Source organism: Dama dama, chromosome 13, assembly GCF_033118175.1.
Source record: "Dama dama isolate Ldn47 chromosome 13, ASM3311817v1, whole genome shotgun sequence".
NCBI classification, from domain to species: Eukaryota; Metazoa; Chordata; class Mammalia; order Artiodactyla; family Cervidae; genus Dama; species Dama dama.
This window is the reverse complement of record NC_083693.1, coordinates 19,505,771-19,528,341: the sequence shown is the minus strand read 5'-3', so window position 1 is coordinate 19,528,341 and position 22,571 is coordinate 19,505,771. Positions and strand designations below refer to the sequence as shown.

The window sequence follows — 22,571 nt, the reverse complement described above, 5'->3', positions numbered from 1 at the left end:
CCATCTGACCCTCAGCTTCTTTCTGTAGATATATACATACATAAATCTAAGTATGTTCTTATGACAGAACATTGCTGACCTCCAGATTGAGGTTTCATAGGTTGTTGTTTATTTTCTCCTCTTGCAAGTGCTATCCATGTGAGTGTGTGAAGTTTTCTCTAATAAGTAAAACACAGGCCCTTTGCCCTGTTTGTTTTGTGTTAGTTTATTGTAAACAGCCATTTGTTGTAAATTATTATTGGCATTAAATTATAATTTATGATTTTCAAAGCAAAAGACAGTCCCTGTTTTATTCTGCTTTAAGCATGTGTTCTAGACGTTGGAAATCTCTCTCTCCCTCTCTCTCTAAGTTTCAGCAATGTAGCTTGGGATCTGCGAGGCAGAAAAACAGGACCCCCAATTTTTCAAACGGTTAAAACAAAACCCCTTGTATATGTTTAGAGTGGCCGGAGGAGGATCTGTTTAGAGTCTTGAGTTTGGTTTAAGTTTATAGCATTTAAAGAAAGTTTTTCTTTTCACGCTGAGTTAGAACAAAAGATCTTTGCTGCGACTGAATTGGACAAAAGACGAGGGCTGGGACCCAGCGAGTGCGTTCTGTGTGAAATTGACGAGATCTTTTTTAAAAAGCTGCTAAACATGGCGACTCTTTCCCTTTAAGTGTCTCTTTTTCCTTGCTTTTTTTTTTTTTCTCCCCCCCCCCCCCCCCCCCATCTGATCTGAGCTCGCTTTATTTCTTTTCCCAACCCCGCTGCCCCTCCTCCTGTTGGTGCTCGGGGGTGGGGGGTGTGTGAGAGAACCTAGTTAGACGCGAAATGCAACAATGGTCCGAGGAGAGAGAGAGAGAGAAAGGGGCGACCGCTGCTTCTCGCCACTCTCAAACAAACCCGGGGCAAGCTGGGGAGGGGAGTGGTGATGGTGGTGGAGGGGGGTGGGTTGCGGAATCCTAGCCCGTGCGCTCGGCTCGCGGTCGCCCGGCCTCGGCCCCTGAGCAGCGAGTTCTCGCCGGGGGCCGGGGCTCAAAGTTCGCAGGCGGCGCCCGGGGCCGGCCCGGCGGAGACGGGATGCCGGGGCGAGCATCCGGCCGGCCGCCGGGCCGGGGGCCGGGAGCAGCCGCAGGAGAGGTGCCCCCGGCCCCCGGCCCCCGCCGACGCGCGGCGGGGCCCCGTCAGCGCCCCCCGGAAGGCCCGGGCGCGCCGGGCCGCCCTCCCGGGACGCGCGTGAGGCGGCGGGCCGCGCGCGGGGGGCGCGCGCGCGTGCGAAACTCGGCCGCGAAGCCCCGCTCCCGACTGGGTCCTGTGAGCGGAGCCAACATGGCGTCTCCCAGCGCGCCGCGAGCGCCGGGCTGCCAGGCGCGGCGGGGCCGGCTAATGGGAAACACATTGGGTATCCGAAAGGGGGAAAAGAAAAACGGGGGCGGGGTGGGGGTGGGGGGGCTAAGGGCCGCTGCTTCTGCAGGCAGAGAACCCGCTTTTCAAACTCTCCCCGGCGAGTGAGTGCGGGCCTCGGTGGTGCCTGTCGTTAGAGCGGCAGAACTGCGAGGGGACACGCTGGTGACGCGGTGGCCCCCTTCTCCGTGCGCCCCCCGCCCCTCATGACCGGGAGAGGTTATTCCAGGTCTGCCCCCTCAGCAAGGGCCGAGTGAGAGAAAGTCGGCCTCCGCAACCGCTGGTCTTCAATGAGTGGGGGAGGGGGAGGGGGCGAGGCCATAGGAACAGCCCTCGGTCAGTCGTCGCGCTCGTTAATGTAGGGGCTGCAGCTGGGGGGTCGCCCCGCGAGCCCCTCCGAGTTGTTGGGGTGGGGGGGGGCCGGGATGGTGGAGTGTGGGGACCGGTCGGCCATCCCCCCCGCAGGACGTGGGCACAGCTAACTTGCTCCTTCCGTGGCAAACTTGGAGGAAAGGGGGCTTTCCGGGTGGAGGGCAGGCTCCGGGCGAGGGGGGAGGGGGTCGCAGGCTCTAGAAACGCACGAGCCGGCGTGGACGGCACCCCTGACGGGAGCGCTTCTGCAGTGGTGGTGGTGGGGGGGATCTCCTTTATCGAACAGGTTTGAGAGCAGGGGAGGTCGGCCGTGGGACAGATCCGGCCGCCCGTAGAGGGTCTCCCGAGGGCCTCTGCAGAGACTCTGGCTTGGGCCCGGGCTGAGCTCTCCGCCGCCGGGGGGAATCGCCCCTGAACGTCCCACTGCAGCTCCAGCCCAGGCCTGGAGACCCTTACCCTCAGCCTCCTGGGAGGGGAGCGAGGTTCCTCTCTGAATTCCGGGCCTCGTCAAGATTTATTGAAGTTAGGTTTCAAAAACGTGCTTCAGATGATTTTTTCCCATTTTCTCAGATTTCAAAGGCTCCCTGCAGTGCGGCTGCCTAATTAATGGTGAAATTCAACTAAATCTAATTATGCAGTAATTTTAAAGCAGTTAGTGCTGGGCGTTGGTTTGTAATAGGACCCCAGTTTTTTAAAGTTTGCTTACTGTGTTGGTTTAGGAGAAAGCTATCTTTTGTATGGCAAAGAAAGAGGGGGAAATAGTTTTCCTGCGTGGAGGCCTGAGACTGCCCCCCACCCCCTCCATTTCCATCCCCACTTCTATCTATCTCCCTGCCCTTCTCGCTCGCTCTTTTTCCTGCTGCCAAGCTCAAGCTGAAAGACTGAGCGAGGTGCTAACCCAGCCAGGAGACCGAGTTTCATAGCTAAAGGGGAAAGGCAGAATTTTTCACAAGGAGACACAAAGGGACTTGGTATCTGCCCTCCTGGACGCATCTGTAAATGCCCGAAAACAGGGAAGGGACTCTCATCTCCTCTAATAGAGAACAGATTTCCTCTCTTTAACATCCATTGTCATTAAGGGGAAAAGCTGACTCTTGGAGTTATAAATCTTATCGTCTTTCTGATAACAGACTTGTAATAAGTTAGCGTCTTATTCAAAGTGAACTGTAAAACTGCCTCATTTAATATGGCATCTGTGTCATTAAAACTTTTCCATTTTTTTCCCCCTTGCGTCTTGCAGGCCTGGCATTCAGGCAAGCCCTGAGGTGCCTAGTGGGCCTCTGGGGTTGGACCAAGAGGGAGAGAGGTGTGAGAGATGGGCTGCCTGGTTTTAGCCTCTGGATCTCAGTCTGGGGGTGAGAGACCCCTGAGACAGAGAGGACCTGGGTGGGGGGGATGCTCTGTCCCCCTTTCCCATTCCCTGGGGCGGCCCCCTCGAAATGACGTTCCTTGAAAGAAACATGCTTGTGATTAGCTAAGCAAACACATCTGCTTTCGGAGTTGGGCCTTCGTTAATTAGCTGAACAAAGGACCGTTTTGCTTTTTACCTTTTGCTGGGGGAGAGTGTGTTATTTCAGGAGTGTCGCGGGCCCTCCTCTTTTCAATTGCAGCCACGACGTTAATTTTATTGGGATTACTGATGGGAAATGAGGTGGCGCAGGCTTCCGAGAGGAAAAGCTTGATCATTACCCCCTCTGGAACTATATTTTTCCACCCAACCTCCCGCTTGCGAGGAGGGGGTGGGGGGCGAACTGCGCAGCAAGTTCGGAGCAATTGGAATCAGGCTCGCCGGCCGCTGATATCGGGTGACAGAGCGTGTGTGGAAGCTGAACTCTGTAATTTGCGCTTCTGTTTCTTTATTAGGCCTGGACAACGAACTAATGAGCTTTGGCCCAGCACAGTGTCACTTGTATTTATTTTCTTAGGGCAACTTTGAGGTAGCGGAAGTGTTCCTCACCAAGAGCCCGGGAGGGCCAGGAGCCCTGACCGAGACTGCCCTCGGCCGGGGCTGGTGGCCGCGTCCCCGGGGAGCGAGGAGGCGCGCAGCACTGCCGGAGCCCGGGGCCTGGGCCTTTAGGTGAGGCCCTGGGGCTCTCAGGAAGGGTTAGGCCCTTTGGAGGCCCAGGCATTCCCGCAGGCCCAGCTCCCTGAGATCGAGGTCGAGGGCCGTGAGGCCAGCCTGGGGCAGGCCCCCAGGCGGGATGACGGTCAGAGGTGCAAAGGTGGCGTGGCTCCCTCCTGGCGCCGGACGGAGGAGGGCTCCACGGGCCGAGCAGGTCGGGCCAGAGACGCCTTGGAGCGAGCGGGGCTCTCCCGCCCCGTGGCCGAGGCGCCTGTCTGCTTTGTGTTGAGGGAGGCCTGGCTCAGCTCTTTGGCTAACTGGTTGGGGGGTGGGTGGGGCGGAGGGGACGCTTTGAAGGCGCTCTCGGAATCCTGAAGTGCCGGGGCTTCCCTGCCGGTGCTTGCTCCAAGGAGTGTCAGTTGGAGAGGCCTGGGATTCAGTCAAGGAGGAGCTGGAGGCTGGGGTCCGCAGAGGGTCAGCGGAGTCAGCGCGAGCATCCCTGCGCTGCGGCTGAGAACACAAGCCCCCCAGGCGGAGCGGGGGGCGGGGTGCGGGGCAAACAGGAGCCCAGGGAACTGCGAGGCGAGCGGGGGGCTTCTCCGCCCCGCAGCCGGAGGCTTCCCGCGGCTCCCGCCTCGCTCCCCGCCAGGCAGCCCCGGCTAATAACGCCCAGGCGCTGTGCCCCCGCCCGCCCCATCTCCCCTCGCCCCATCCCTCTGCTTTTTCTCCCCCCTCCCCACCTCTTCCTTCCTTCCTGCAAATGGGTGTTAACGTGGGTCTTTATGTTCTGTCTATAACTAGGATGTAATCACGCGCCCCATGCCTCTCTCTAAAAGCATTTAATAAATGTCTATTAAAGCGCTACAAATGTAAGATGAATTTAGTGGCGCGGCTGCCTCCCTGAATCCAAACGGTAATGATGGATTTATCAACGGGGATTCGCCTTCAACACAGCAAGGGAGGTTTACTCAGCAAATACGTCGGCGAGCACCCACCCAAATACAATCATTTGACCCCCTGCGGGCATTAGCCACCTCACCTCTTCCGCCGCCTGCTTGGGGGGGTGGGGGTGGGGTGGTTAGGGTCGCCCGAGGCCGGCGCCGCCCCTCTCCTGGCCTCTAGCCCCTCCTCTGTCTCCTCCGGGCCTGCGGGTCTCGGTCTCGCCTTTGGGACGAGCGGGGGACCCGGCTTGCAGGTTTGGGCTTGGGGAGTGGGTGATGGCAGTGTTAGAGCGCGCGAGGAAGTGTGGGCTGTCTTGGTTTTGCCAGGTGACATCAGTGAGCGCCCTTTTGCTCCTCTCGGTTTTGAAGAGATAGCAATTGTTCCTGCGAGTGGGCTCTCGAGTCCCCAGCCTTCGAGCACATCTTAGGTCCTCGGATCCTCGCTGGGCCCTGGACACCGTTCTAGGAGAGGCGGCTCCAGGACAGAGGCCTGGGCTGCCAGGCCCTCAGAGGGCCCCGGTGTGCCCAGAGTGGGTGCCCGGCGGGCCTGCCGTCCCCAGGCTCCCAGACCAGCCAAGCCAAAGCAGAGGCGGCTGTTTTCCGAGGTTAGGATGGAGCCCCCAAGGCGGAGGGCAAAACTTCTGAGTGTCTTTCCCCTGAACAGGTCTGGCTTCTCTCCCACCTGCCCTGGCAGAGCCCACCCGGCCATTTTAAAGTTTCTGTGGCTGTGGGTTTTATAGAATTTGGTTTGGACTGTGATCATTAACGCGCACAAACCCCAGTGACCACCACCTCTTTCTTTTTGTCTTTTTATCTTTCTTCTCCAGAGGGGAGGAAAAGTGCTGGCCTGTTCCATCAAGCCCGGTTCGCATTTGCTCTGGCCTCTGATTTCTCTTTCTTCTTTGGAAATTTCATTGAGATGTCTCTGTACTTCGCTTGTCAGTTATCTTTGTTCCTTTTAAATAAAGGGCTTTTAAATGGACTTATTGCTCCCAGCGTGGGTTCCTCTCTCTAAATGTTAGAAAATTGTGCCATCTACCCGCTATGCTGAGTACTGTCACACTCGGAGACCTCGGGGACCTCCGGGCCGGCTTCAATGCCGCCGTGTCAGGGGCCGCGGGCAGCTGGCGGAGGGGGCGGCTCACGTGGATTTTTGCAGATTTCCGCCAGCAGCAGGCCCGCGTGGCCTCGCCAGGGCCCGGCCCGCCCCGCGCGCCGCCGCCGGCTTCATGGCGGCCGCGAACCCGGGGCTGCGGCCGATCCCGAAGCACATCGCAGGCGTGATCGGGGCTCTCCCCTTCTCCCTTCCCTCCTCCGAGATGCCCCGGGCCGGGAAGGGGGGCGCCGGGGCTGCCTGTGGACCGGAGCAGCCGCCGGGGGGGTTGGGGATGACCGCGGACAATGCGGGGAGGCCGCCAGGGAGGGGCCGCGGGGGGACTTGGCCGCGCCGCTTTGGAGCGCTCCTGCCTGCCGCCAGCCCCCCTCTCTGCCTCGGGGAAGCCGGGCCCAGGCCTGCGGAGAGCCACGGCCGCCGACCGGCTTCTCCACCTCGGTGAGCGAGAGGGGAGCTCGGGCCAGGCAGTTCGCTGGCAACTTTCAGCTCCGTTTTCCCCGGTAGAGAGCCTTCTGTTGTCTTCTGGAAGGCCACTCACTACTTGCTTTGCTTCAGGGTAGTGTGGTTTAGCTGAACCGAGTTCGAACAAATCAGATGTCTGACGTGGGGTCTCCTCACCCCGACCCCTCCTCTGCAAAAACCACAGGTTCTTTTTGAATGAGTTAAAATGGATTAACAGTTTAGATTTTATTATGTGGCTACCCCTCTCAGATGCCCTTTTTTTCTTTCTTTCTTTTTTTAGCCTATTAAAAGTATTAGCTAAGATTTCCAAGTGTCAGTCGGGTATTTATGCTAGTGGAGTTGGGGGGGGGGAATCTCCGATACGGTTTATGACTTTTATTACATGTTTCACACTGTTCGAGAAATGGAGTTTTAAACAACATACAATTAAATCTATATTGCTCTTTGGAGAAGGGCCAAGGAACTCGACAATCAATTAGTTTAGATATTTTGATACTTGTTGCTAAAATCAAAGTGTAAAACCACCACCCCAAGGTAAAGCTACCTCTCCATTTTTCCTAAGGTCATGGAGCTACCACATAGGAAATGGCAGTTGCTTTTTTCCACTCCAGGCTGTTTTTCCTGATTACTCTGCACAGATTGGTCTTTTTAAAAAAATTCAGGTTCTTTTCCGTGTTTTTTCCTCCCGTTTCTCTCTCTCACTACCATCTCACATCTCCTGCCTTTATCAGTCAGGTTTAGTTTTAAAAAAACACATTTACTTTTAATTTGTATTATTTGAAAATGAGTTGTCTTGCTCACCCTCTTCATCCCTCTCTCCTTGCCTTGACACTAAAGAAGGGAAGCTGGCTTGTTTAATAACCGCAGTAATACAGTGGTTTCCAGACAAAGACAAAATTATGTTCTTTATAACTACAACATGACGAGAAGAGGGGACTCATCCTTTTTCTATCTCTCTCTTACTCTCAGTCTCTCATTCACACTTCTGTCTCTTTCAATAAGCAGTTTAGGAAATAATCTGCATTAAACAGAAACTGCTTCCTTCTTAAAAATGACAGCTTTTCCACCTCCCTGGCTGTCTCTGGGCCAATCCCCTAGACTACCTGGTGGCAGTCTGCCTGTCCTTGGACCTGGCAGGGGCTGGGGGTGCCTATGGAGACCTGGAGCATCCTGAGAAAGTGGGAGGTCCAGCTCACCTGTACGGTGCAGCCGAGGCAGGGCTTCTAGCGAGTTCCAGAGGGGAGCTTGCTAGTTTATTAGATAGTTCTTACTTCCCCTTAGCATCTTCTCCTTACAGACACCCCAGGTTCTCTAAAGGAGGGGGGTGTCTGAGGTTTTGCATCTGTCCACCCACCCCACCCCACCCCCGCCCATTTTCTTTTCTGCTTTCTAGGCTGGGCAGCTTTTTGCCAGCTTCATGACTGATTTGAAAACCCTGTGGCTCTTGGGATTGAGCAGGCCAGTCCCTGAACTGTCATCTCCACCAGGATGGGACATCCAGAACCTCCCCGCTTCTCCGAAAGAAAGGCTCTGAATCCAGGGAAGGGATGGGACAGGATGCCATTAGCCTCCCTGCAGAAGCCTTGCTCTTCCTCCCAGGGAGTGAGGACTCCTCCCGGAGCAGAGAGGGACCTTTGCCTGGACTCAGCGATGTGGCCTTGCGGCGCCTGGGCCTCCCGCTTCCACCCTGCCTTGCGCCCACCCCCATGCCGTGGCCCTAACTGTGAGGAAGGTCTGGGAAACATTTTCTCTGTGCTAATTTTATATTTCCCCTTTCCCCCTCACAACATTAAACATAATTTTGCGCTGTCAGTGTCACTAAGATTGCGGTTTGTTGACGTCTCTACTTGGAAACACGACCCCTCCGCCTCCAACGGGGAGTCCTCCCTGCGTAGCCTCTGGGAGGCCGCTTCTCCACCGAGGCTTTCAGGGTTTCTGGAACACCCTGAGAGAGAGAGAGAGAGAGAGAGAGAGAGAGAGAGACTGCAGTAAAGGCCATAAGGGTCCCTACCAGAACCCCGCAATCATTTCAAATCCCCTCTCCCTGTGACAGCAGGAGCCAATGTGTTTTTGATGTGCGTTTGGTTGTTGGCTTGTTTGTTTAATAAAATCCCTGTGTTTTACTGTCTCAGTGTCTGTGACGTGTAACCACAGCCACTCCACTTTAAAAATGTCCCTTTGCATGTCTTTTCTGTTGGTCTGTTTTAGTCTGTCCTCTGCAACTTCTTCCTGTTCTCCATCCCTGCCCCCTCCCTCCCCAATATATTTCCTTGGCCTTAGCAGTAATCCTCGGGCCCACCGGCCACGTTCCTGGAGATGAAGTCCATCTCTCCCTTGTGTTGCTTCACCAAGGCCCAGTTATTTGGGGCTTTTGGTGACAGGAGCAAGAGAGAGAAAGACACTTCTTATTTTTGAAGGCCTTGCTCCTTTCTTTCTTCCATGTGCCAGCCCAGAGGGGCTTGGGACTTAAGCAGATGCACCTAGGGTCTGCAGGTTTGCTCTTTGTGCCTGGCCATGGTTCTGGTGGCTTCTCCTCTGTTTTCCTTTTCTTTGGAGGAGCTGCTGGCTACTCTGCCCTGTCCACAACAGTGTTTCCGCGCCTGTGTGCACCAAGGCTGGTGGGTTTCAGGGCGATTATCTCATTTCGCTGGTGCAGAGCGAAGCGGCTTGCAGCCCCTGGGTCAGGCATTCAGCAGAGGGCCCATGTCACAGACCCAACCCAAAGGTTAATTTTCCCTCATTAGCATGTCCATAGTTTGCTTCTAGCCCAGGAGCTCGGGTCCTCTATGTGTCACCTCCCGGCTCCCCTCTAAAAGTCTCTGGCACCTTCGCTTGCTCTCCTGGACCTCTCTTCACAACCTCACATTCTGCCAGGTTCCTATTGGGCTCATGGACTCTAATCTCTGAAAACCCATCTCATCCATTTTCAGACAGTTTGCCTATTTTCATCCTAGAGCCCCGGTCTTCCATCCACCCCTCTCTTTGCCCCCCTCTTTCTCTTTCCTCTAGGCACCTCATTTACAAACCGATTCTGCTTTATTTGAATTAGTTCACTTCTCCTCTTTTACTTTCTCCCCCTCCCCTTATCCTTTCATTCAGGGCTAGTAAAAGCAAAAGATACAAAATGGCAAAGTTCAGCTGCATGTGGTGGGGTGGGGGGAGCCAACCATCCCAGCCACCTAGAAAGAAGCTGAAGGTTTGTAATGACAGAAGAAACAACAAAAGCGAATTGCATTTGCGGCTTAAGTGGGCGAGTGTGTTTGTGTGTCTATATCTGTGTGTGTTTTTCAGATTTCTTTGAACTGCTTTTGTGCTGACTCGACAGAGACATTTGCCGAAGCTAGTCACGGTATAGAAACTTTGAGTTAACCTCTTATATCAAATGAATCTTTTCATTTAGAGACCAATAAATCTCAATCTCTAGCTACCTTGTGTAGACCCAGCCTGAGCTCAGTGAGACAAGACTGGGGCTTATAATAAAGACCAGATAAAGTTTGCCAAAGTTTTTTTTTTTTTTCCTCCCCCCTCTCCAATTTTTTTTTTTTCTTTTTAACCAACGTGAAAAATTCCCCCATCTAACAAATAAAACTTCAGGGAAGTAGCAGCTTTTCCTAAGCAGAAGGTTGGGGATTTCTTTACCTTCTCGCAGCAAGCCTGTTGACTGAAGTGGTTTTCCGAGCTCAGACACTGAAATGATTTATAGTTTTTCAACAAGTCATTATTTTGGTGTGTTGTTTAGGTGGGGTTGAGACAATCTAATAATCCATGTAAGATGGGGGGGGGGGGAGGGGATTGCCAGGCACCAAGAGGAGAGTTAACATCAGAAACATGAAAGCCAGTCTGGTCTCCGGGGATAGAATTTGGGAAAGAGCCTGCACACGTCTGCTCCTGGGCTATAAAGAAATACATTGTTAACAACAACAAAACAGACAATGCCTTGAGCTCTGCCTTGATTCAGAGCTGAGCTACTTTCAAGATTTTTTAGCAGCCCTGTTCATTTTGATGGGGTTTCTGGGCCATTTGAAATTCAACCTTTAGCCAGCCTGCTCATGGGGTATGGTTACAGAATTCATTTTCTGATTTACTATCCCTCCTCCTGTATTTTCTTTATTTCCTGATGGCCTCCCATGGGGCTAATCTTTTTTTTTTTTTCCTTTTCTTTTATATTATCCAGTTTTGTTCTCCCCACAAACGACTCAGTGTTTTTCCTGTTTCTAGTGATCACTCATTTGCTTCCTTTTTCTCTTTCCTTCCTTAAGAGACAGAGGAAAATAAAGAGCATGGGAGGGGGATTTCCAAATCATTCCTAAGTGTTATTAATTACTGTTACAAGGCAGGCGATTCTTAACTAATAACAAAGTTGTAAATTACCCCTGACTTTCAAATATTTCTCATTTGTCAGCTCTGATTGATTTGATTAATATTCCGTCCTTTGAAATAATTTTAGCCTCGCTTACAATCAGCTCTACTCATGAAGCAGGGAGCAAATCATCACACTCTCACAGGACCTCGCCCCTCTGCTTTTACTTTTCAAGTGAAGTTGTGGTTTCCATCCTGAGCTCCATGATTCTGACTGGAAAGCAACGCTGGAAAAGCTCATAGGCAGTTAAACGGCAGAAATGGAGTGGATGGGGGGACGGTACCTGCGTATGTTCAGTGATTTATGTGTAATTTTGAAAACGTTGTTGAGGAAATTAATTTTATTGAGACAACCAAACAGCCTCATTTCCTAGTTCTCCTAAACATTTTCTCCCTCCAGATTCAGGCTGAAGGAATGGATTTTTATAGGATTCCTAAACACAGGACATTCACCCAGGCCAAGCCCAATTTCTCCTTATTTTTCTCTACCCTTTTTCTCAGAAAGACCTGGTCTACCCCTAGTCCACCCAATCAGAGATAGGGATCGCTGCTGGGGGGAAAAGGTGTATGCTGAGCGTTGGGAGGTTGAAAAGGTCAAAAGGGCTGCCCAGAGGAGAGCACCCTGAAAACCCCACCCTTTGGGAAAGGGGTTTATATTTTCCAAAAGTCCTTTTCCCTTCCATCATCATATTCAGAATGCAAGTTTTGAAGCTATCAATACCCGCTGCCTCCAATACCTCTGGAGTTTTCATCTTAATTATATTATTAAGTGAAGTACTGTGCTGTCAGGGAATTGAACATGATTTATGACGTCTGCCTATTAAAGGATCGATTGTGAATATCGCTACTATCATCTATCAATATTCTTAGGCCGGGGGTATTTCTCACTCCACGGTTGTTACTTGTAATACCAAAATGATAGACTGCAGGATAAGACTATTTCTTCTTCTCAGGACGAGCTTTCCAGGTGCGGCTGTGAGTCAGCGTTGGGAGACCGGAAGCTCTGCGCGGCCCACCACATCTCGCACCCAGAAAGGGTTTAAAGTTTTGTTTTGTTTTTTTCTTCTTAATGTGAATTTCCCTAGGGTCTAGTAGAAGAAGCTAGAGTCGCTTTTTAGAAAAAGAAGTAACCTCTGCTGGTCGATATCAGGAGCCGGTGTTTCTGAGCTGCCAGGTGATTCGCAATGAGACCAGAAGCCGAAAAAAAGAGCGAATGGAGAGTGGCTTTCATAGGAGAGTGGCTGGGTGGGGGCAATCGGGGCGGGTGGGGGCAGACTGGATATTTCGAGAGCAGGTGCCCGGGTCGTGCCGCTTCCCTGGGCCTCGGAGGTGTTCCGTTTCTGGGATCAGTCGGGGCTCTCTATCCCGACCACCCCGACCACCTGCCCCGCCTAGGTGGAGACGGGTGCGAAACGTGCTCGGGCCGATCCTGCACGCGGAGGCCTTTTGTCTGCAGACAGAGCGCAGCGTCTGTTTTCTTCCACCCTCGCGGGGCACGGCACGGGGTCACCGGCGAGTCTCAGCCCCTGGTTTGGGGGGCTGGGAAGGGGAGGCCGTGCAGGAGGAAGCCAGGGAACCCTTTCCCGGAGCCGCTTCGGAGCGGAGGCCGGGGCGCCCCGGCGGGGTGGGGCGTGGAGAGCGGCCGGGCCTGCGCCCAGCTCCGGCCCCGGGTCGCGCCTGGGGCCGCGAGGAAGGCGGAGGCCTCGGAGCCGGTGCAGCGCCCGCGGCCCCACGAGGGAGGCGTACCTCGCCCGCAGCGCCGCCGCGCCCGGGGCCTGGGCGGCGGGAGGAGGCCTCGGGCCTGGTCGCGGGCCTAGTCTCCGCGCGCCCCGCGCTCGCCCCGGCCGTCGCCAGGCCTTCGCCCTCCTCGCGGCCCAGTCGCCTTGCCTCCTGAATTCCAGCAGGAAGAAGTGGGCACATCAATGGAGCTCCTAGCCCTCCTTCTCCCCGGCCGGAGGTGGGGGCCCCGCTCAGTGCGTGGCCGCGCGGGGCCGGCCGGACGTGGGAGGACCACAGGCGGGGCGGGAGGCCGGCTGGGCCCGGGCCTGGCTGCCCCGCGCGACCCCTGCTCTCGGGCAGAAGACGCCTCGGGGTCCCGCCTCCCTGGCTACCTGCCTGCTCCCTCCCTCCGGCCCCCTGCTCTGCGGCCTACCCTTGACCACTCCGGGGTGTCCCAGGGGAAGGACAGTGTCTGGTACACAGTAAGCACTCAGTCCCTGTTAGCTGTGGCTCTTAGCATCGTCGGGCACTTCTTCCTCCGTGAGCATCACCTCTCTCATACACGTTTAGTCCAGATCAACCACAGCACAGCCGCGGGCCCCCAGCCCCCAACTCGTACCTAGATGCCCAACAGCTGCTTCTGGCCCCTCTGAGCCCAGAGCCACAGCCGTCCACCCCTAACACCCGGGAAGAGCACCCGAGGGCCTCGGCCCTTCCTCCCTCTCGGAGCGTGTTTGTCCAGGTCTGAACCACCGTGAACCCAAGACACTGAGGCCCGAAGCAAGTGTTACCCGGTTTCTACTAAGCTCTGCCCGGGTCAGCGCCAGGAGATGGGAACTTCTATTAAATAAGAACTTCCTTGGAAATGTTGGGGGGGGGGGCGATATTTAAAGCAAACAAGAAAAAATGACGATCTTCAGTGTGGGGTTTGGGGGTTGTAGGGGCAGGCCTAGACAGGAGGAGCAGTAATAGCTGAGTCAGAAGCATCGGAAGGACACCCTTTGCATCCAGAAACACGTTCTTGGGTAAGCCTTTCATCGGCCTGGGCTGGGAGCCTGGGCTGAGAGCCTGGGCTGAGCTGTCGGAGACCTGCCACTAAATATACACACGACACCTTCAGGCCAGATTTCATCTTACGACCCCAATTAAATATCACCCCGCCTTCCTGATTCTTCTTATTATCAATAATACCTCTAATATTCTTGTTATTATTTGCAAACGACGTTTGGGCGGCGGATGTCCCCTGGAACTGCAGCGGGAGCCACGCCCAGGAAGGCGCTCACCTGCTGCGCGGAGCCCGGGACTTTGCCCCCATCCGCGTCCCATGCCTCCTCCCCACTCCCCCAAGGCTGACGGATATCCTTGGATGTGGAGCCCTTTAAAAATGACAAATGCCTTGTCAATACAAACCATCCCTCCCCTCCTGCTTTCCAATTTTCTTTTTTTTTTTTTTTCCGGGAGCGAGCAGGGACCCAGGCGCAAGCCCAGCGGCGCGGATTACACGGCCTGCGTTGTACCGTAATCGCCAAAACCTTGGCCTAATTTACAGCTAATAGATCTCAAGCGAGGGAGTCGGGAAGAAATCAGTGGCCTAAGGAGCTAGATTGGGGCTTTGGAGGGATCGGAAATTAAGGGACTAGAAGGAGGATGTGATTCATATTATTCACCGCTCCCCCCAACACACACACACGCGCGCGCGCGCGCGCGCGGGACCAGGCGCCTCCCGGCTCGGCCTCGGCGGATGCAGTCCTTGGTTCTCCGCGGCCTGTGTCCCCGTCGCTCGCTTCCCTCGATCCGGACCACTGAGCGTCAGGGACGCCTGCGATGCGCTCAGACCCCTCGCCCTCTTCCCGGCTTCCCCCAGCCCCCGGGAGGAGGCGCTGGCGCCCAGGTCGGCCTCTGGTCCCTCCCCGTCGGCGTCCCCGGAGCCCCCATTCACAAAGCCCCGCTTGGAGGAGGCCACACACACACACACACACACACACACACACATACACACACACACACACATCCCGAAGAGGGGAGCTTGATCTTGTCTCATTGGTGTCTCGGGCCTGAAAGGAAAATCGTTTGGGTAAACAGCCAAGCTTCCAGGCTTAGCGCCCGGCTCCCGCCCCCGCCCCCCGCCCCTCCGCCTCCCCCACTCCCCTTCCACCCCGCCCGCCACCCACACTCCGCTCCGCAGCCGGGCCCCGAGCGAGCTCCGCGCCGCCGGCCGGGAGCCCGGGGCTCACGGGTTCAAAGGGCCGCGGCCCCGAGGGGATGCCCTCCTCGCTGTGCCCCGGGGGGCAGAAGCGGACCGCAGGGCGGTGGGACCGGCCCGGGCCACGGTAGGAACCTCGAAACCTCCCGCTTCCCCAAGTAGAGCGGGTGTCGGGGGAGGGCGCCGGGGAGTTCCGAGCCCGGAGGGACTGTTTGGCCAAGACCGAGCGGAGGCTGAGCCCCGGGCCCGGGCGGGCCTTCCGGGGCAGGTGCGCAAGTGTGTGCATGACCGCGGGCGAGGGCGGTGAGCCTCCGCAGGCCCCGCGGCGGTCCGCACACTGCGGGGTGACTACCGGGTCCCCACCTCCCTCCAAGCGGGGCGGCTCCTGGAAAAGCCTTTAATCTGATATTAAGGGTTTTCCGAAGTTTGATTCTTTCCAAAGGAGAGTTCTTCACTTAACTGACTGTAAACATAATTAATAGTTGTTTAACAGGCAAAAAAAAAAGGCAACCTTTATGGTGTTTAAAAGGATACTGCTCTCTCTCTCTAGTTCACACTCTTAAAACCTCGAAATCTGAAAATATCCTGATGAGATTATTAGACTTGATTATATGGTGACATCCCCCTCCCCTTTCCTTTAATGAAATTCTTCTCTCTCCTGCCTTCCTCTCTCTCTTGTTCTCTCTCTCTTTCTCCTTCTCCCAGTCTCAATCTCTCTCTAATCCAGGAGTCATTAGCAACACCCTCTGGCTACATGTTTTGCATCAGTGAAACATTGTGACATAGTTGTAATACAAACTCTGCCGCCTTGCACTGCATCTTGCGGTAGGAAGTGTAATAGCAATAAAAATCATTTTTCATCTCCAGGCATTATTCAGTGGGAAAAAAACAACAGAAAATCTGAATGTGAGAAGCCGAGGGGGTGGAGAGAGAAATGAAGAGAGAGAAGATAAAAGGAGGGAAGGAGAAAGAAGAAAAAGCTTTCCAATTTAGAGACTTCTCAGAACTAGAGGCACATAGATTCAAGCCTATCATTTTCTCTGCTTTCCTCTCCTGTTTTCATCCTTGTCCCTCGGTGGACTCCTGAACCCTGATAGGAATTGTCTCCTAGTTCCCAGGGTCTCTCAGCCATTCCCTTCGACCCCAACGTAGCATCCCTTCTGGTGAGAAAGCCCCAGAACTCCCAGGGGCTGGGCCACCCCTTCTCAGCTGGCTGGGGTGAGGAATCCTCATTCAAGTCCTGCTAGGAAATTGGGGCCTCTTTCCCATCGGGTCTCTCAGGAATCTTCCCTGGCTTGATGGAGAAGGAACAACCACCCAGCAAGCCAACGTGGCTATTTTCTTGATGCAGCCCTGTAATTTGCGAGCAAGGGCCCTCAGAGAGCCCCCTAATCTTCACTGAGGAGTGCTGCTTACAGGGAGAAGGAGCATTCCCTCCTTTCCCTCCAGCCCTTTGAGAACTCACCCTGCCAACTCAGGGAGGGCAGAGTTTCCGGGAAAGACTCTCCATGTTGCCTTTGCCTGGGCAGGAAAATGCCAGGGCTTACCCACCACCACAAGCACAGTCTCCCCCCACCCGCAGTCCCCAGACCAGCCATCATTCTATGTGGGACCCACCAAGTTCCTTTCAACAAAAACAAACTTGCAGTCAAAACTCAATTAGAGACAGGTTCTGTACCTGCCTCAAAACAAAGAAACCACACAAATCTTCACGGGCCCCTAAAGTAAATACTCTCTACTTTTAACAGGAAAAAAATCTTGTGTTGTGAAATATTTTACTAATCACCCTGTGTCTGGGGCAGTGCGCTTTGAAACACCAAATTGAACAAATACACATGTGAGTGAGTTAAATTTTCTGTGTATTTTTAGTCGTGTGAGCTGAAGGGTAGGACAAAACTCTTAAGTTACCAACCGGATAAAATAGGGTCAAACTTGCACCTTGAAGAGAAATGCTGTGATTTGCACTTCTTGCCTTTCCTGTTTTCACTGACCTACAGGCGTGCAAGTCAGGGGCGGCATTTTGTGGTTATTTTGTCAGCAGAGACGAGGGTTGGTGAGGAACAAGGTCTCAGTAGGCTGGCGACAGGCATGACACAGCCCCTCTTTATGTCCATCTGATGAGAATGAGTGGATTGTGGGTGGAAATCGTAATTGGGAAGGTCTGACTTCATAAGCACCCGCCTCCTGGGAGATATTCGCAGCCGCCACAGCTGAGTGACCCTGGAACACACGACGGCCCAAATCCGTGGCCTCCGAGAAGACACCGCTCATTTATTTCATGTTTTCTATGAAAGCAACATCACCACTTAGACTCGGTGATGCTGTAGCTGTATATTTGCTCCTCTTTCTCCTATGATTTTCCCTTTCACCCAGTGCAGACATTGCGGGGTATGTCGGTCACAGATCGGTGGGAAGGCGGCCTGTGCGTTTCGGCTTGTCTTCAAGTTTAGGTTATGCAGGGAAAACTCTTGACGGTCCAGTGAGGCGGGAGGCTGCGCGGGGCGGCCGAGGAGTTCCCGTTTCCGCAGCGAGGTGGCGCTCCAGGGCGCGGCAGAGCGCCCGGCCGTCCGCGCCGAGCGCCGCGGCCTCGCTCCGGCAGAGACAGCGGCCTGCGAGCGTCACTCCCGCCGCCTCCCTTTCGCCTCCGCGCCAAAAGGCGGGGAGCGCTCAGACCCGTTCGGCCTGCGGGTTCTCGGGGTGGGCAGAGGCCCAGGGCCGCGATCGCGAAGCTGGCGGGGTCGGGGAGCGCGGCGGGGCCCCGCCGGGGCGCGTTGAGGGCGCCGTGGTCCCGGGAGCCCGCGAAGTTCGTATTCAAAGCGGGACCCGGGCGGGGCCGGCGCGGCGGCGCAGGGTCCGCTGGCCCGGTGAGCGCGCGCGGGGTCAGCCCCGGCCCGGACACTCTGGAGGGTTAGGCAGCTCCTTCCCGGGCTCGGGAGCCTTCCTTTTTTTCTTTTTCTTCTTCTTCATTTACGCATATACATATATTTTAAGAAAAAAAAAATACAGGAAAGAAAATCTAATGTTCTCCTTATTGGTTTGTCCCCAAACTAGGCAGTTTTCCAGTTTGATAGTTTTTCTTTTTTCTTTCTTTTCCTTCTCTCTCTTTTTAAGAAAACTTTTCTCGCCTTTGGTGTCCCCCCCCCCCTTTCTGTTTTCCCTTCTTTTTTCCCCCAACCTATTATACTTCTGAGAGCTGGTTCCTTGTGGGTTGGTGGGTGAGAGAGAGATTAACACTAGCTCCAGAAGACCCAGCATTGGGCAAATGATAGCAAAATGGAAGAAGAAACTATTTCAAATTATTTAACTATTCCCATCCACAAGATTTCGTTTCCACACTTGCCTTCTGTGGGTATCTCGCAGCTCTAAGTCAAAGACGACGGGCAGGAAATGCCTTTCACCCTGTCACTCTCAACCTGCGGTTGTGGGGCCCATTAGAACCAGTTTGGAAACGATGTCAGAAATAATCATAGTCATAAATAGTCATGGTGAAAAGAAATTCTATCCTGCCTGAACTTCCTCGGAGGATTGCCCCGGGCTCTCTGGGACCCGGGCTCCAGGCGCAGACAGTAGGCTGGGCCCTCTTTTCACCATTTCGATTCCCGGAGCCCTGCCCGGAGAGTTGCCCCCTTACCTAGGGGCTTTGGGTACCTGGCCTAGGCCCTGGCCCCCATCGGGGAGACTCTGTTGAAGCTGCACCCGGCTGCCAACTTGTCACCAGCTGCACTTCTTTTAGTCCGTATTTCCGGCTCCCTCACCCTCCCTGGCATTTTCTGGTATAAATGCAGGAAATTTCAGTCCGATTTAGGAGTCTACAGAAACTCAGAGGGTCAGGTCATTAGAATGTTAACGTGGCGACCAAGAATTATAAACATGATCTAAAAGTCTCTTCCAATTCATTTCTTCAAGTATTTATTTGAGTTAAGCGATGAAAAGTGACAGTTGTGAAATAGACAGCTTTTAAAAGTAATGAAGTCAGATGAGGCTTTAACCTGTCGATTGCGATAAATCAACTTTGAAAAAGACGAATGAAGAATATTACTTGGGCGCCTAACCACCAGCGTTTGCTGGGCAGGCTGCAGATTCTGAAATCGGCCTGCGATTGCCCTGGGAGCCATGGCCTGGTGAGGCCCTCAGACTGAAACTTGGCCCTTGGGTGACCCAGCAGTCCTGCCTGAAGGCAACACTTTGACGGGGATGGGTCTCTCTTTACGCTTAGACTTGGGCAGATTTCGGCCACCGCGGTTTGTCTGGGCAGGTGACTTCAGCCCTCAGTACGGTTAGAAATTCAGAGGGACCCCCACCCAGGAGACTAAACGCTATGCATGAGAGAGATGGGTGCTCAGCCCAGGCTGAGGGTGTCAACTTCCTCCAGCCAAGGTGTAGAAAGACCAGGGCCTGCCGGACCCCCGATACTACTAACCCTTTGGAACTGGTAGCAGAAGTTGGAAGGTGAAGAAGAGCAGAAAGCTAAATTTCCCAGGGGCCCTGGGTGGGTGGTGCTGGGAGCCCTTCCGGTTCTCACTGACATCAAATGGCCTTGTCTAGGAGGGAACCTGGAAAAGACAGTGACCCTCGGGACAGGCATCCGGAGGTCTTGCGATGGGGAGAAAGGTCTTAATTCTGCATCTCCCCGAGTTAGAGGGTCGGAGATACAGTTCTAAGGAAGGTGAACTGGTAGGGTGTTTTAAAAGAAAGTTGACACATTTTCTTGGAGATCTCAAGCTCCTCCCAACAGCAACTTTGGGCCCAGGTTTGGGGGGACTGGTCCCCTTCCCAGGGACTTCAACCCCCAGTCCCTTCCCCGCCCTCCCCGCACCCCCGCCCCGCAAACTCTGAAGGGGCATGCCAGGGGCTTCCAGCCTTCTAGGTCTGCCAGGGTCTCTTGCCTCCAACAATTCTCTCGGGCGAGGAGGGCCCAGAGGTTTCCCCCGTTCCCTCTGCCCCTGTGCGATGCTGCTTCGTGGAGAAGCCTGTCCCCCAGGGAGAGGCACCACTCTGCTGGAGCGCCAGCAACAGGTCCCTGCACTTGGTCCCCCGAACCCTCCTCCCCTTGCTCTCTCCATCCTCACTTCTGGGGGCACCTGGGAAGCCTGGGGAGCACCTCTCCCGTCTTCTCTCTTGGGGCCAGCGGGCGCAACTCAAGGCCAGCGAGGAGACAGCGCCCGAGTTTGCCGGCAAGTGCCCGGGGCGGGGGCGGGGGGGGGGCGGCTCTTAGACCTCTCCTGTGCTTCCCCGCTCCCCAGCCTTCGCCCAGCTCCAAATTCCGATTCTAGTCTGGAGGCTCCGACTCGCACGACTTTGAAGATGAGACCCGGTGAAAGGGAGAGGAAAGGAACCACGCCCTTCCCGGGGACAGTCACTAGCGACGTAGGGGCCACGCTGGGCTGGTGGCTCCACGCTGCCCACCCGGACCTGAGACGCTTCCCCCTCCCCCGCGGCCAGGGGGCCTGCTGCCCACCCGGTGCAGCGGCCTCTCCCCCCTTCCTGTCCCTTTTCCTTCTCTGCAGACCACGCCGTGGGGGGAGGAGGTGCCCCACCCGGGCGCACAAGTCTCCCACTCTCCGCGCGCTCGGCCCGCCCTCCGGGTCAGCCGAGCTGGAACCCGGCGGCGGGGATCCAGCCGGCCGCCGGGCGGCCACCGCCCCCTGCCCGCCCCTCTGGCGCCAGGGTTCCCAGCGTCCCAGGCTCGGGCTTCGGGGGGCGCGGGGGCGCCCGGCCCGCCGGGGTTGGAGGGTGGGTAGCGAGGAGAGCAACTCCCAGTTTCCGGCCGGGCGGAGGGGGCCGCTGAGACTCCTCCTCCTCTCCGCCCCGAGGCACCCGACCGCGGCTCGCCGCGCGTCTCCGCCCGCCCGAGCGTTTCCATAAATCAGGCCGCTGGCAGGCTGCTAATTAGCTCGGGCCGAAAAGAATAGGCAGAGCGAGAGTCCAGAAGCGCTGAGGGGGGTGGGGGTGCCAGCTCGGTAGGTGGGAGATCAGAATTTCCCCGGGACCAACCGGAGGCTCCGCGGGGCACGCCAGCAGCCCCCGCGGAGGACCCCTCATATCGCTCCTCCCGCCCCCCACACCCCCCTCCAGCCGAGGCCTCCAAGCTGGGCCCCCAGATCACAAGCCCCCCGCACCGAGCGCATCCCCGCGTTCGACCCGGCCCGCCCACCCACGCCGCCGCCCGCTCTCCCACTCGCAGAGCCAGCCCCACGTTAATTAACTCTCCCCTCACCCCCTGCAATCTCACAAGACTTTCCACAACTCATCCCGAGTGTTTCCTCCTTAAGCCCGCAGCCTCCGGCGGGGAACAGCCGCCGGGCAAAGAGGGAGGTGGGTCTGGAAGGAGGGCCAGCCCCCCTCCAGGCTTTTGGGATGGCGGGGTGCTCCCAGGTATAGAGGAGGCTGTGTGGCCTTGGACCTGTTCCCCCTCCCCCAGCGACAAGGCAAGGCAGGCCCTTCGAGATGAGAAATAATAACTAAAGTTGGAATATTGATGGCCGTGTAAATTCAGAGCAGAGCACGCGGCGAGAGAGCAACCGCTGTTTATTTTCTCTCTTTCCTCCCCCACCCGTCTCCCAGGCCGCCTGGCTCCGCTCGCCCCCGCCTCCCCCCCAGTCCTCCCCGCCCTCGGCCGGGAAGGGACTCTGCGATGACATCAGCCTCCCCGCCCCCGGCCCCGGGACCCCGGAGCGGAGATTGACAGGTGTCGCTCGCAAGGACAATGCCTTCCAGGTGTCATCATCGCCGACTCAGCCCTCTCTACCCGCCCTCTCTGCCCCCTTCACTTCCAACTCGCCTGCCCCCCCCCTCCCCCCCCGTTTCTCCTCCGAGGGAAGCGCTCTCTCCACCCCTCCCCTAGCTCCGCGCGTCAGGGCCTCGGGGCCTCGGTCTGTACGGGCGGGGTGGCGGGACTCCGCCTGTTGCCTGCGGCGGGGCGACCCGGAGATGCCCCGAGCCCCGGGACGGGTCGAGGCTGCGAGAGGCAGCTCCGGCAAAGGCCGATCGGTGTCTGCTCTCCATCCCCATCCTCGCCCCGACCCCGAGACACTCCACAAGCACACGCGCGCGCACACACAATATAACAGACGCGAAGATAATCCTGCCATCTGGCAAATCCCAAATTTGGCGCCCAAGCTCTGAAAGCCACGGCGAAGTGGCATCCGGGCGTAGGTGGCTGGCTGAACCTGCCCTGCGCTCTGGAGCCGAAACGAGGGTGCTGAGTTCCGCGCCCGCAGCTGCCCGCACCTTGGCTGATCCCCCATCTCTGCCCTGACCCTTCGATTTTGTGAGGTTTTGCTCTTACAGTGGACAGAGGCTCTGGGAGTCGGGAATGGGGACACAGGAATTCCGGGGCGGGGGCGGCCGTCCCAGTTTTCACCAACACTGCCTCAATGAGCTAAAACCCAAATTTGGCTTCATTATGTAACACCAAATGTAATTTATAGCTGAGCGGCCTGTCGGCAGCGATTTACATCTTTGGTGATAAGGATCACACTTATTAGATTTCTTCAAAGCCAATGGGGGTTTTCTGTGTATGTGTGTGAGTGTTTTTAAGGAGGGAATTTGTGCTAAATTGCCCAGTGCTCGTGTGATAACTGTCAAAAGTTTGACATCAAAGGAGCTAATATTATTCAGTTACTAGAGACGCTGTCTGTCTAAATAAGAATATCTTAATTACTGCATGACAAAGGTAGGAAGGGGTCGGATCTGAAAAGGGGAGGACATTCAGACACTCCTTTTGATGCGCTATCTATATTAGACCAATGCGTGGCTCTTAATCAGGCTTCCCCCGATTTCCCTTCCTCTCCCCCGTCGGTCCTCTGAACTTTATAACTATATGTAAACACGTTGTCAGTGGGCACATAATCTTCTCGGGTTCTTATTAGAAGAAATTTCCATCCTTTCCCGTTCTAGATTAGCAGTGGAGTCCGCTCCATCAATGAAGGGACTAAGGTTTCCTGGACAATAA

At 55.6% G+C, this 22,571-nt stretch overlaps 1 long non-coding RNA gene across 1 annotated transcript in view; it reads left to right on the top strand.

The window, feature by feature from the left end:
• Nucleotides 1-14,604: 14,604 nt before the first annotated feature.
• LOC133068340 (uncharacterized) overlaps nucleotides 14,605-22,571 on the top strand; it is a 37,344-nt gene continuing 29,377 nt past the window's right edge. Inside the window, exon 1 of the long non-coding RNA XR_009695495.1 lies at nucleotides 14,605-14,744. This is a non-coding gene — a long non-coding RNA (uncharacterized LOC133068340). The remainder of the gene's footprint in view (nucleotides 14,745-22,571) is intronic.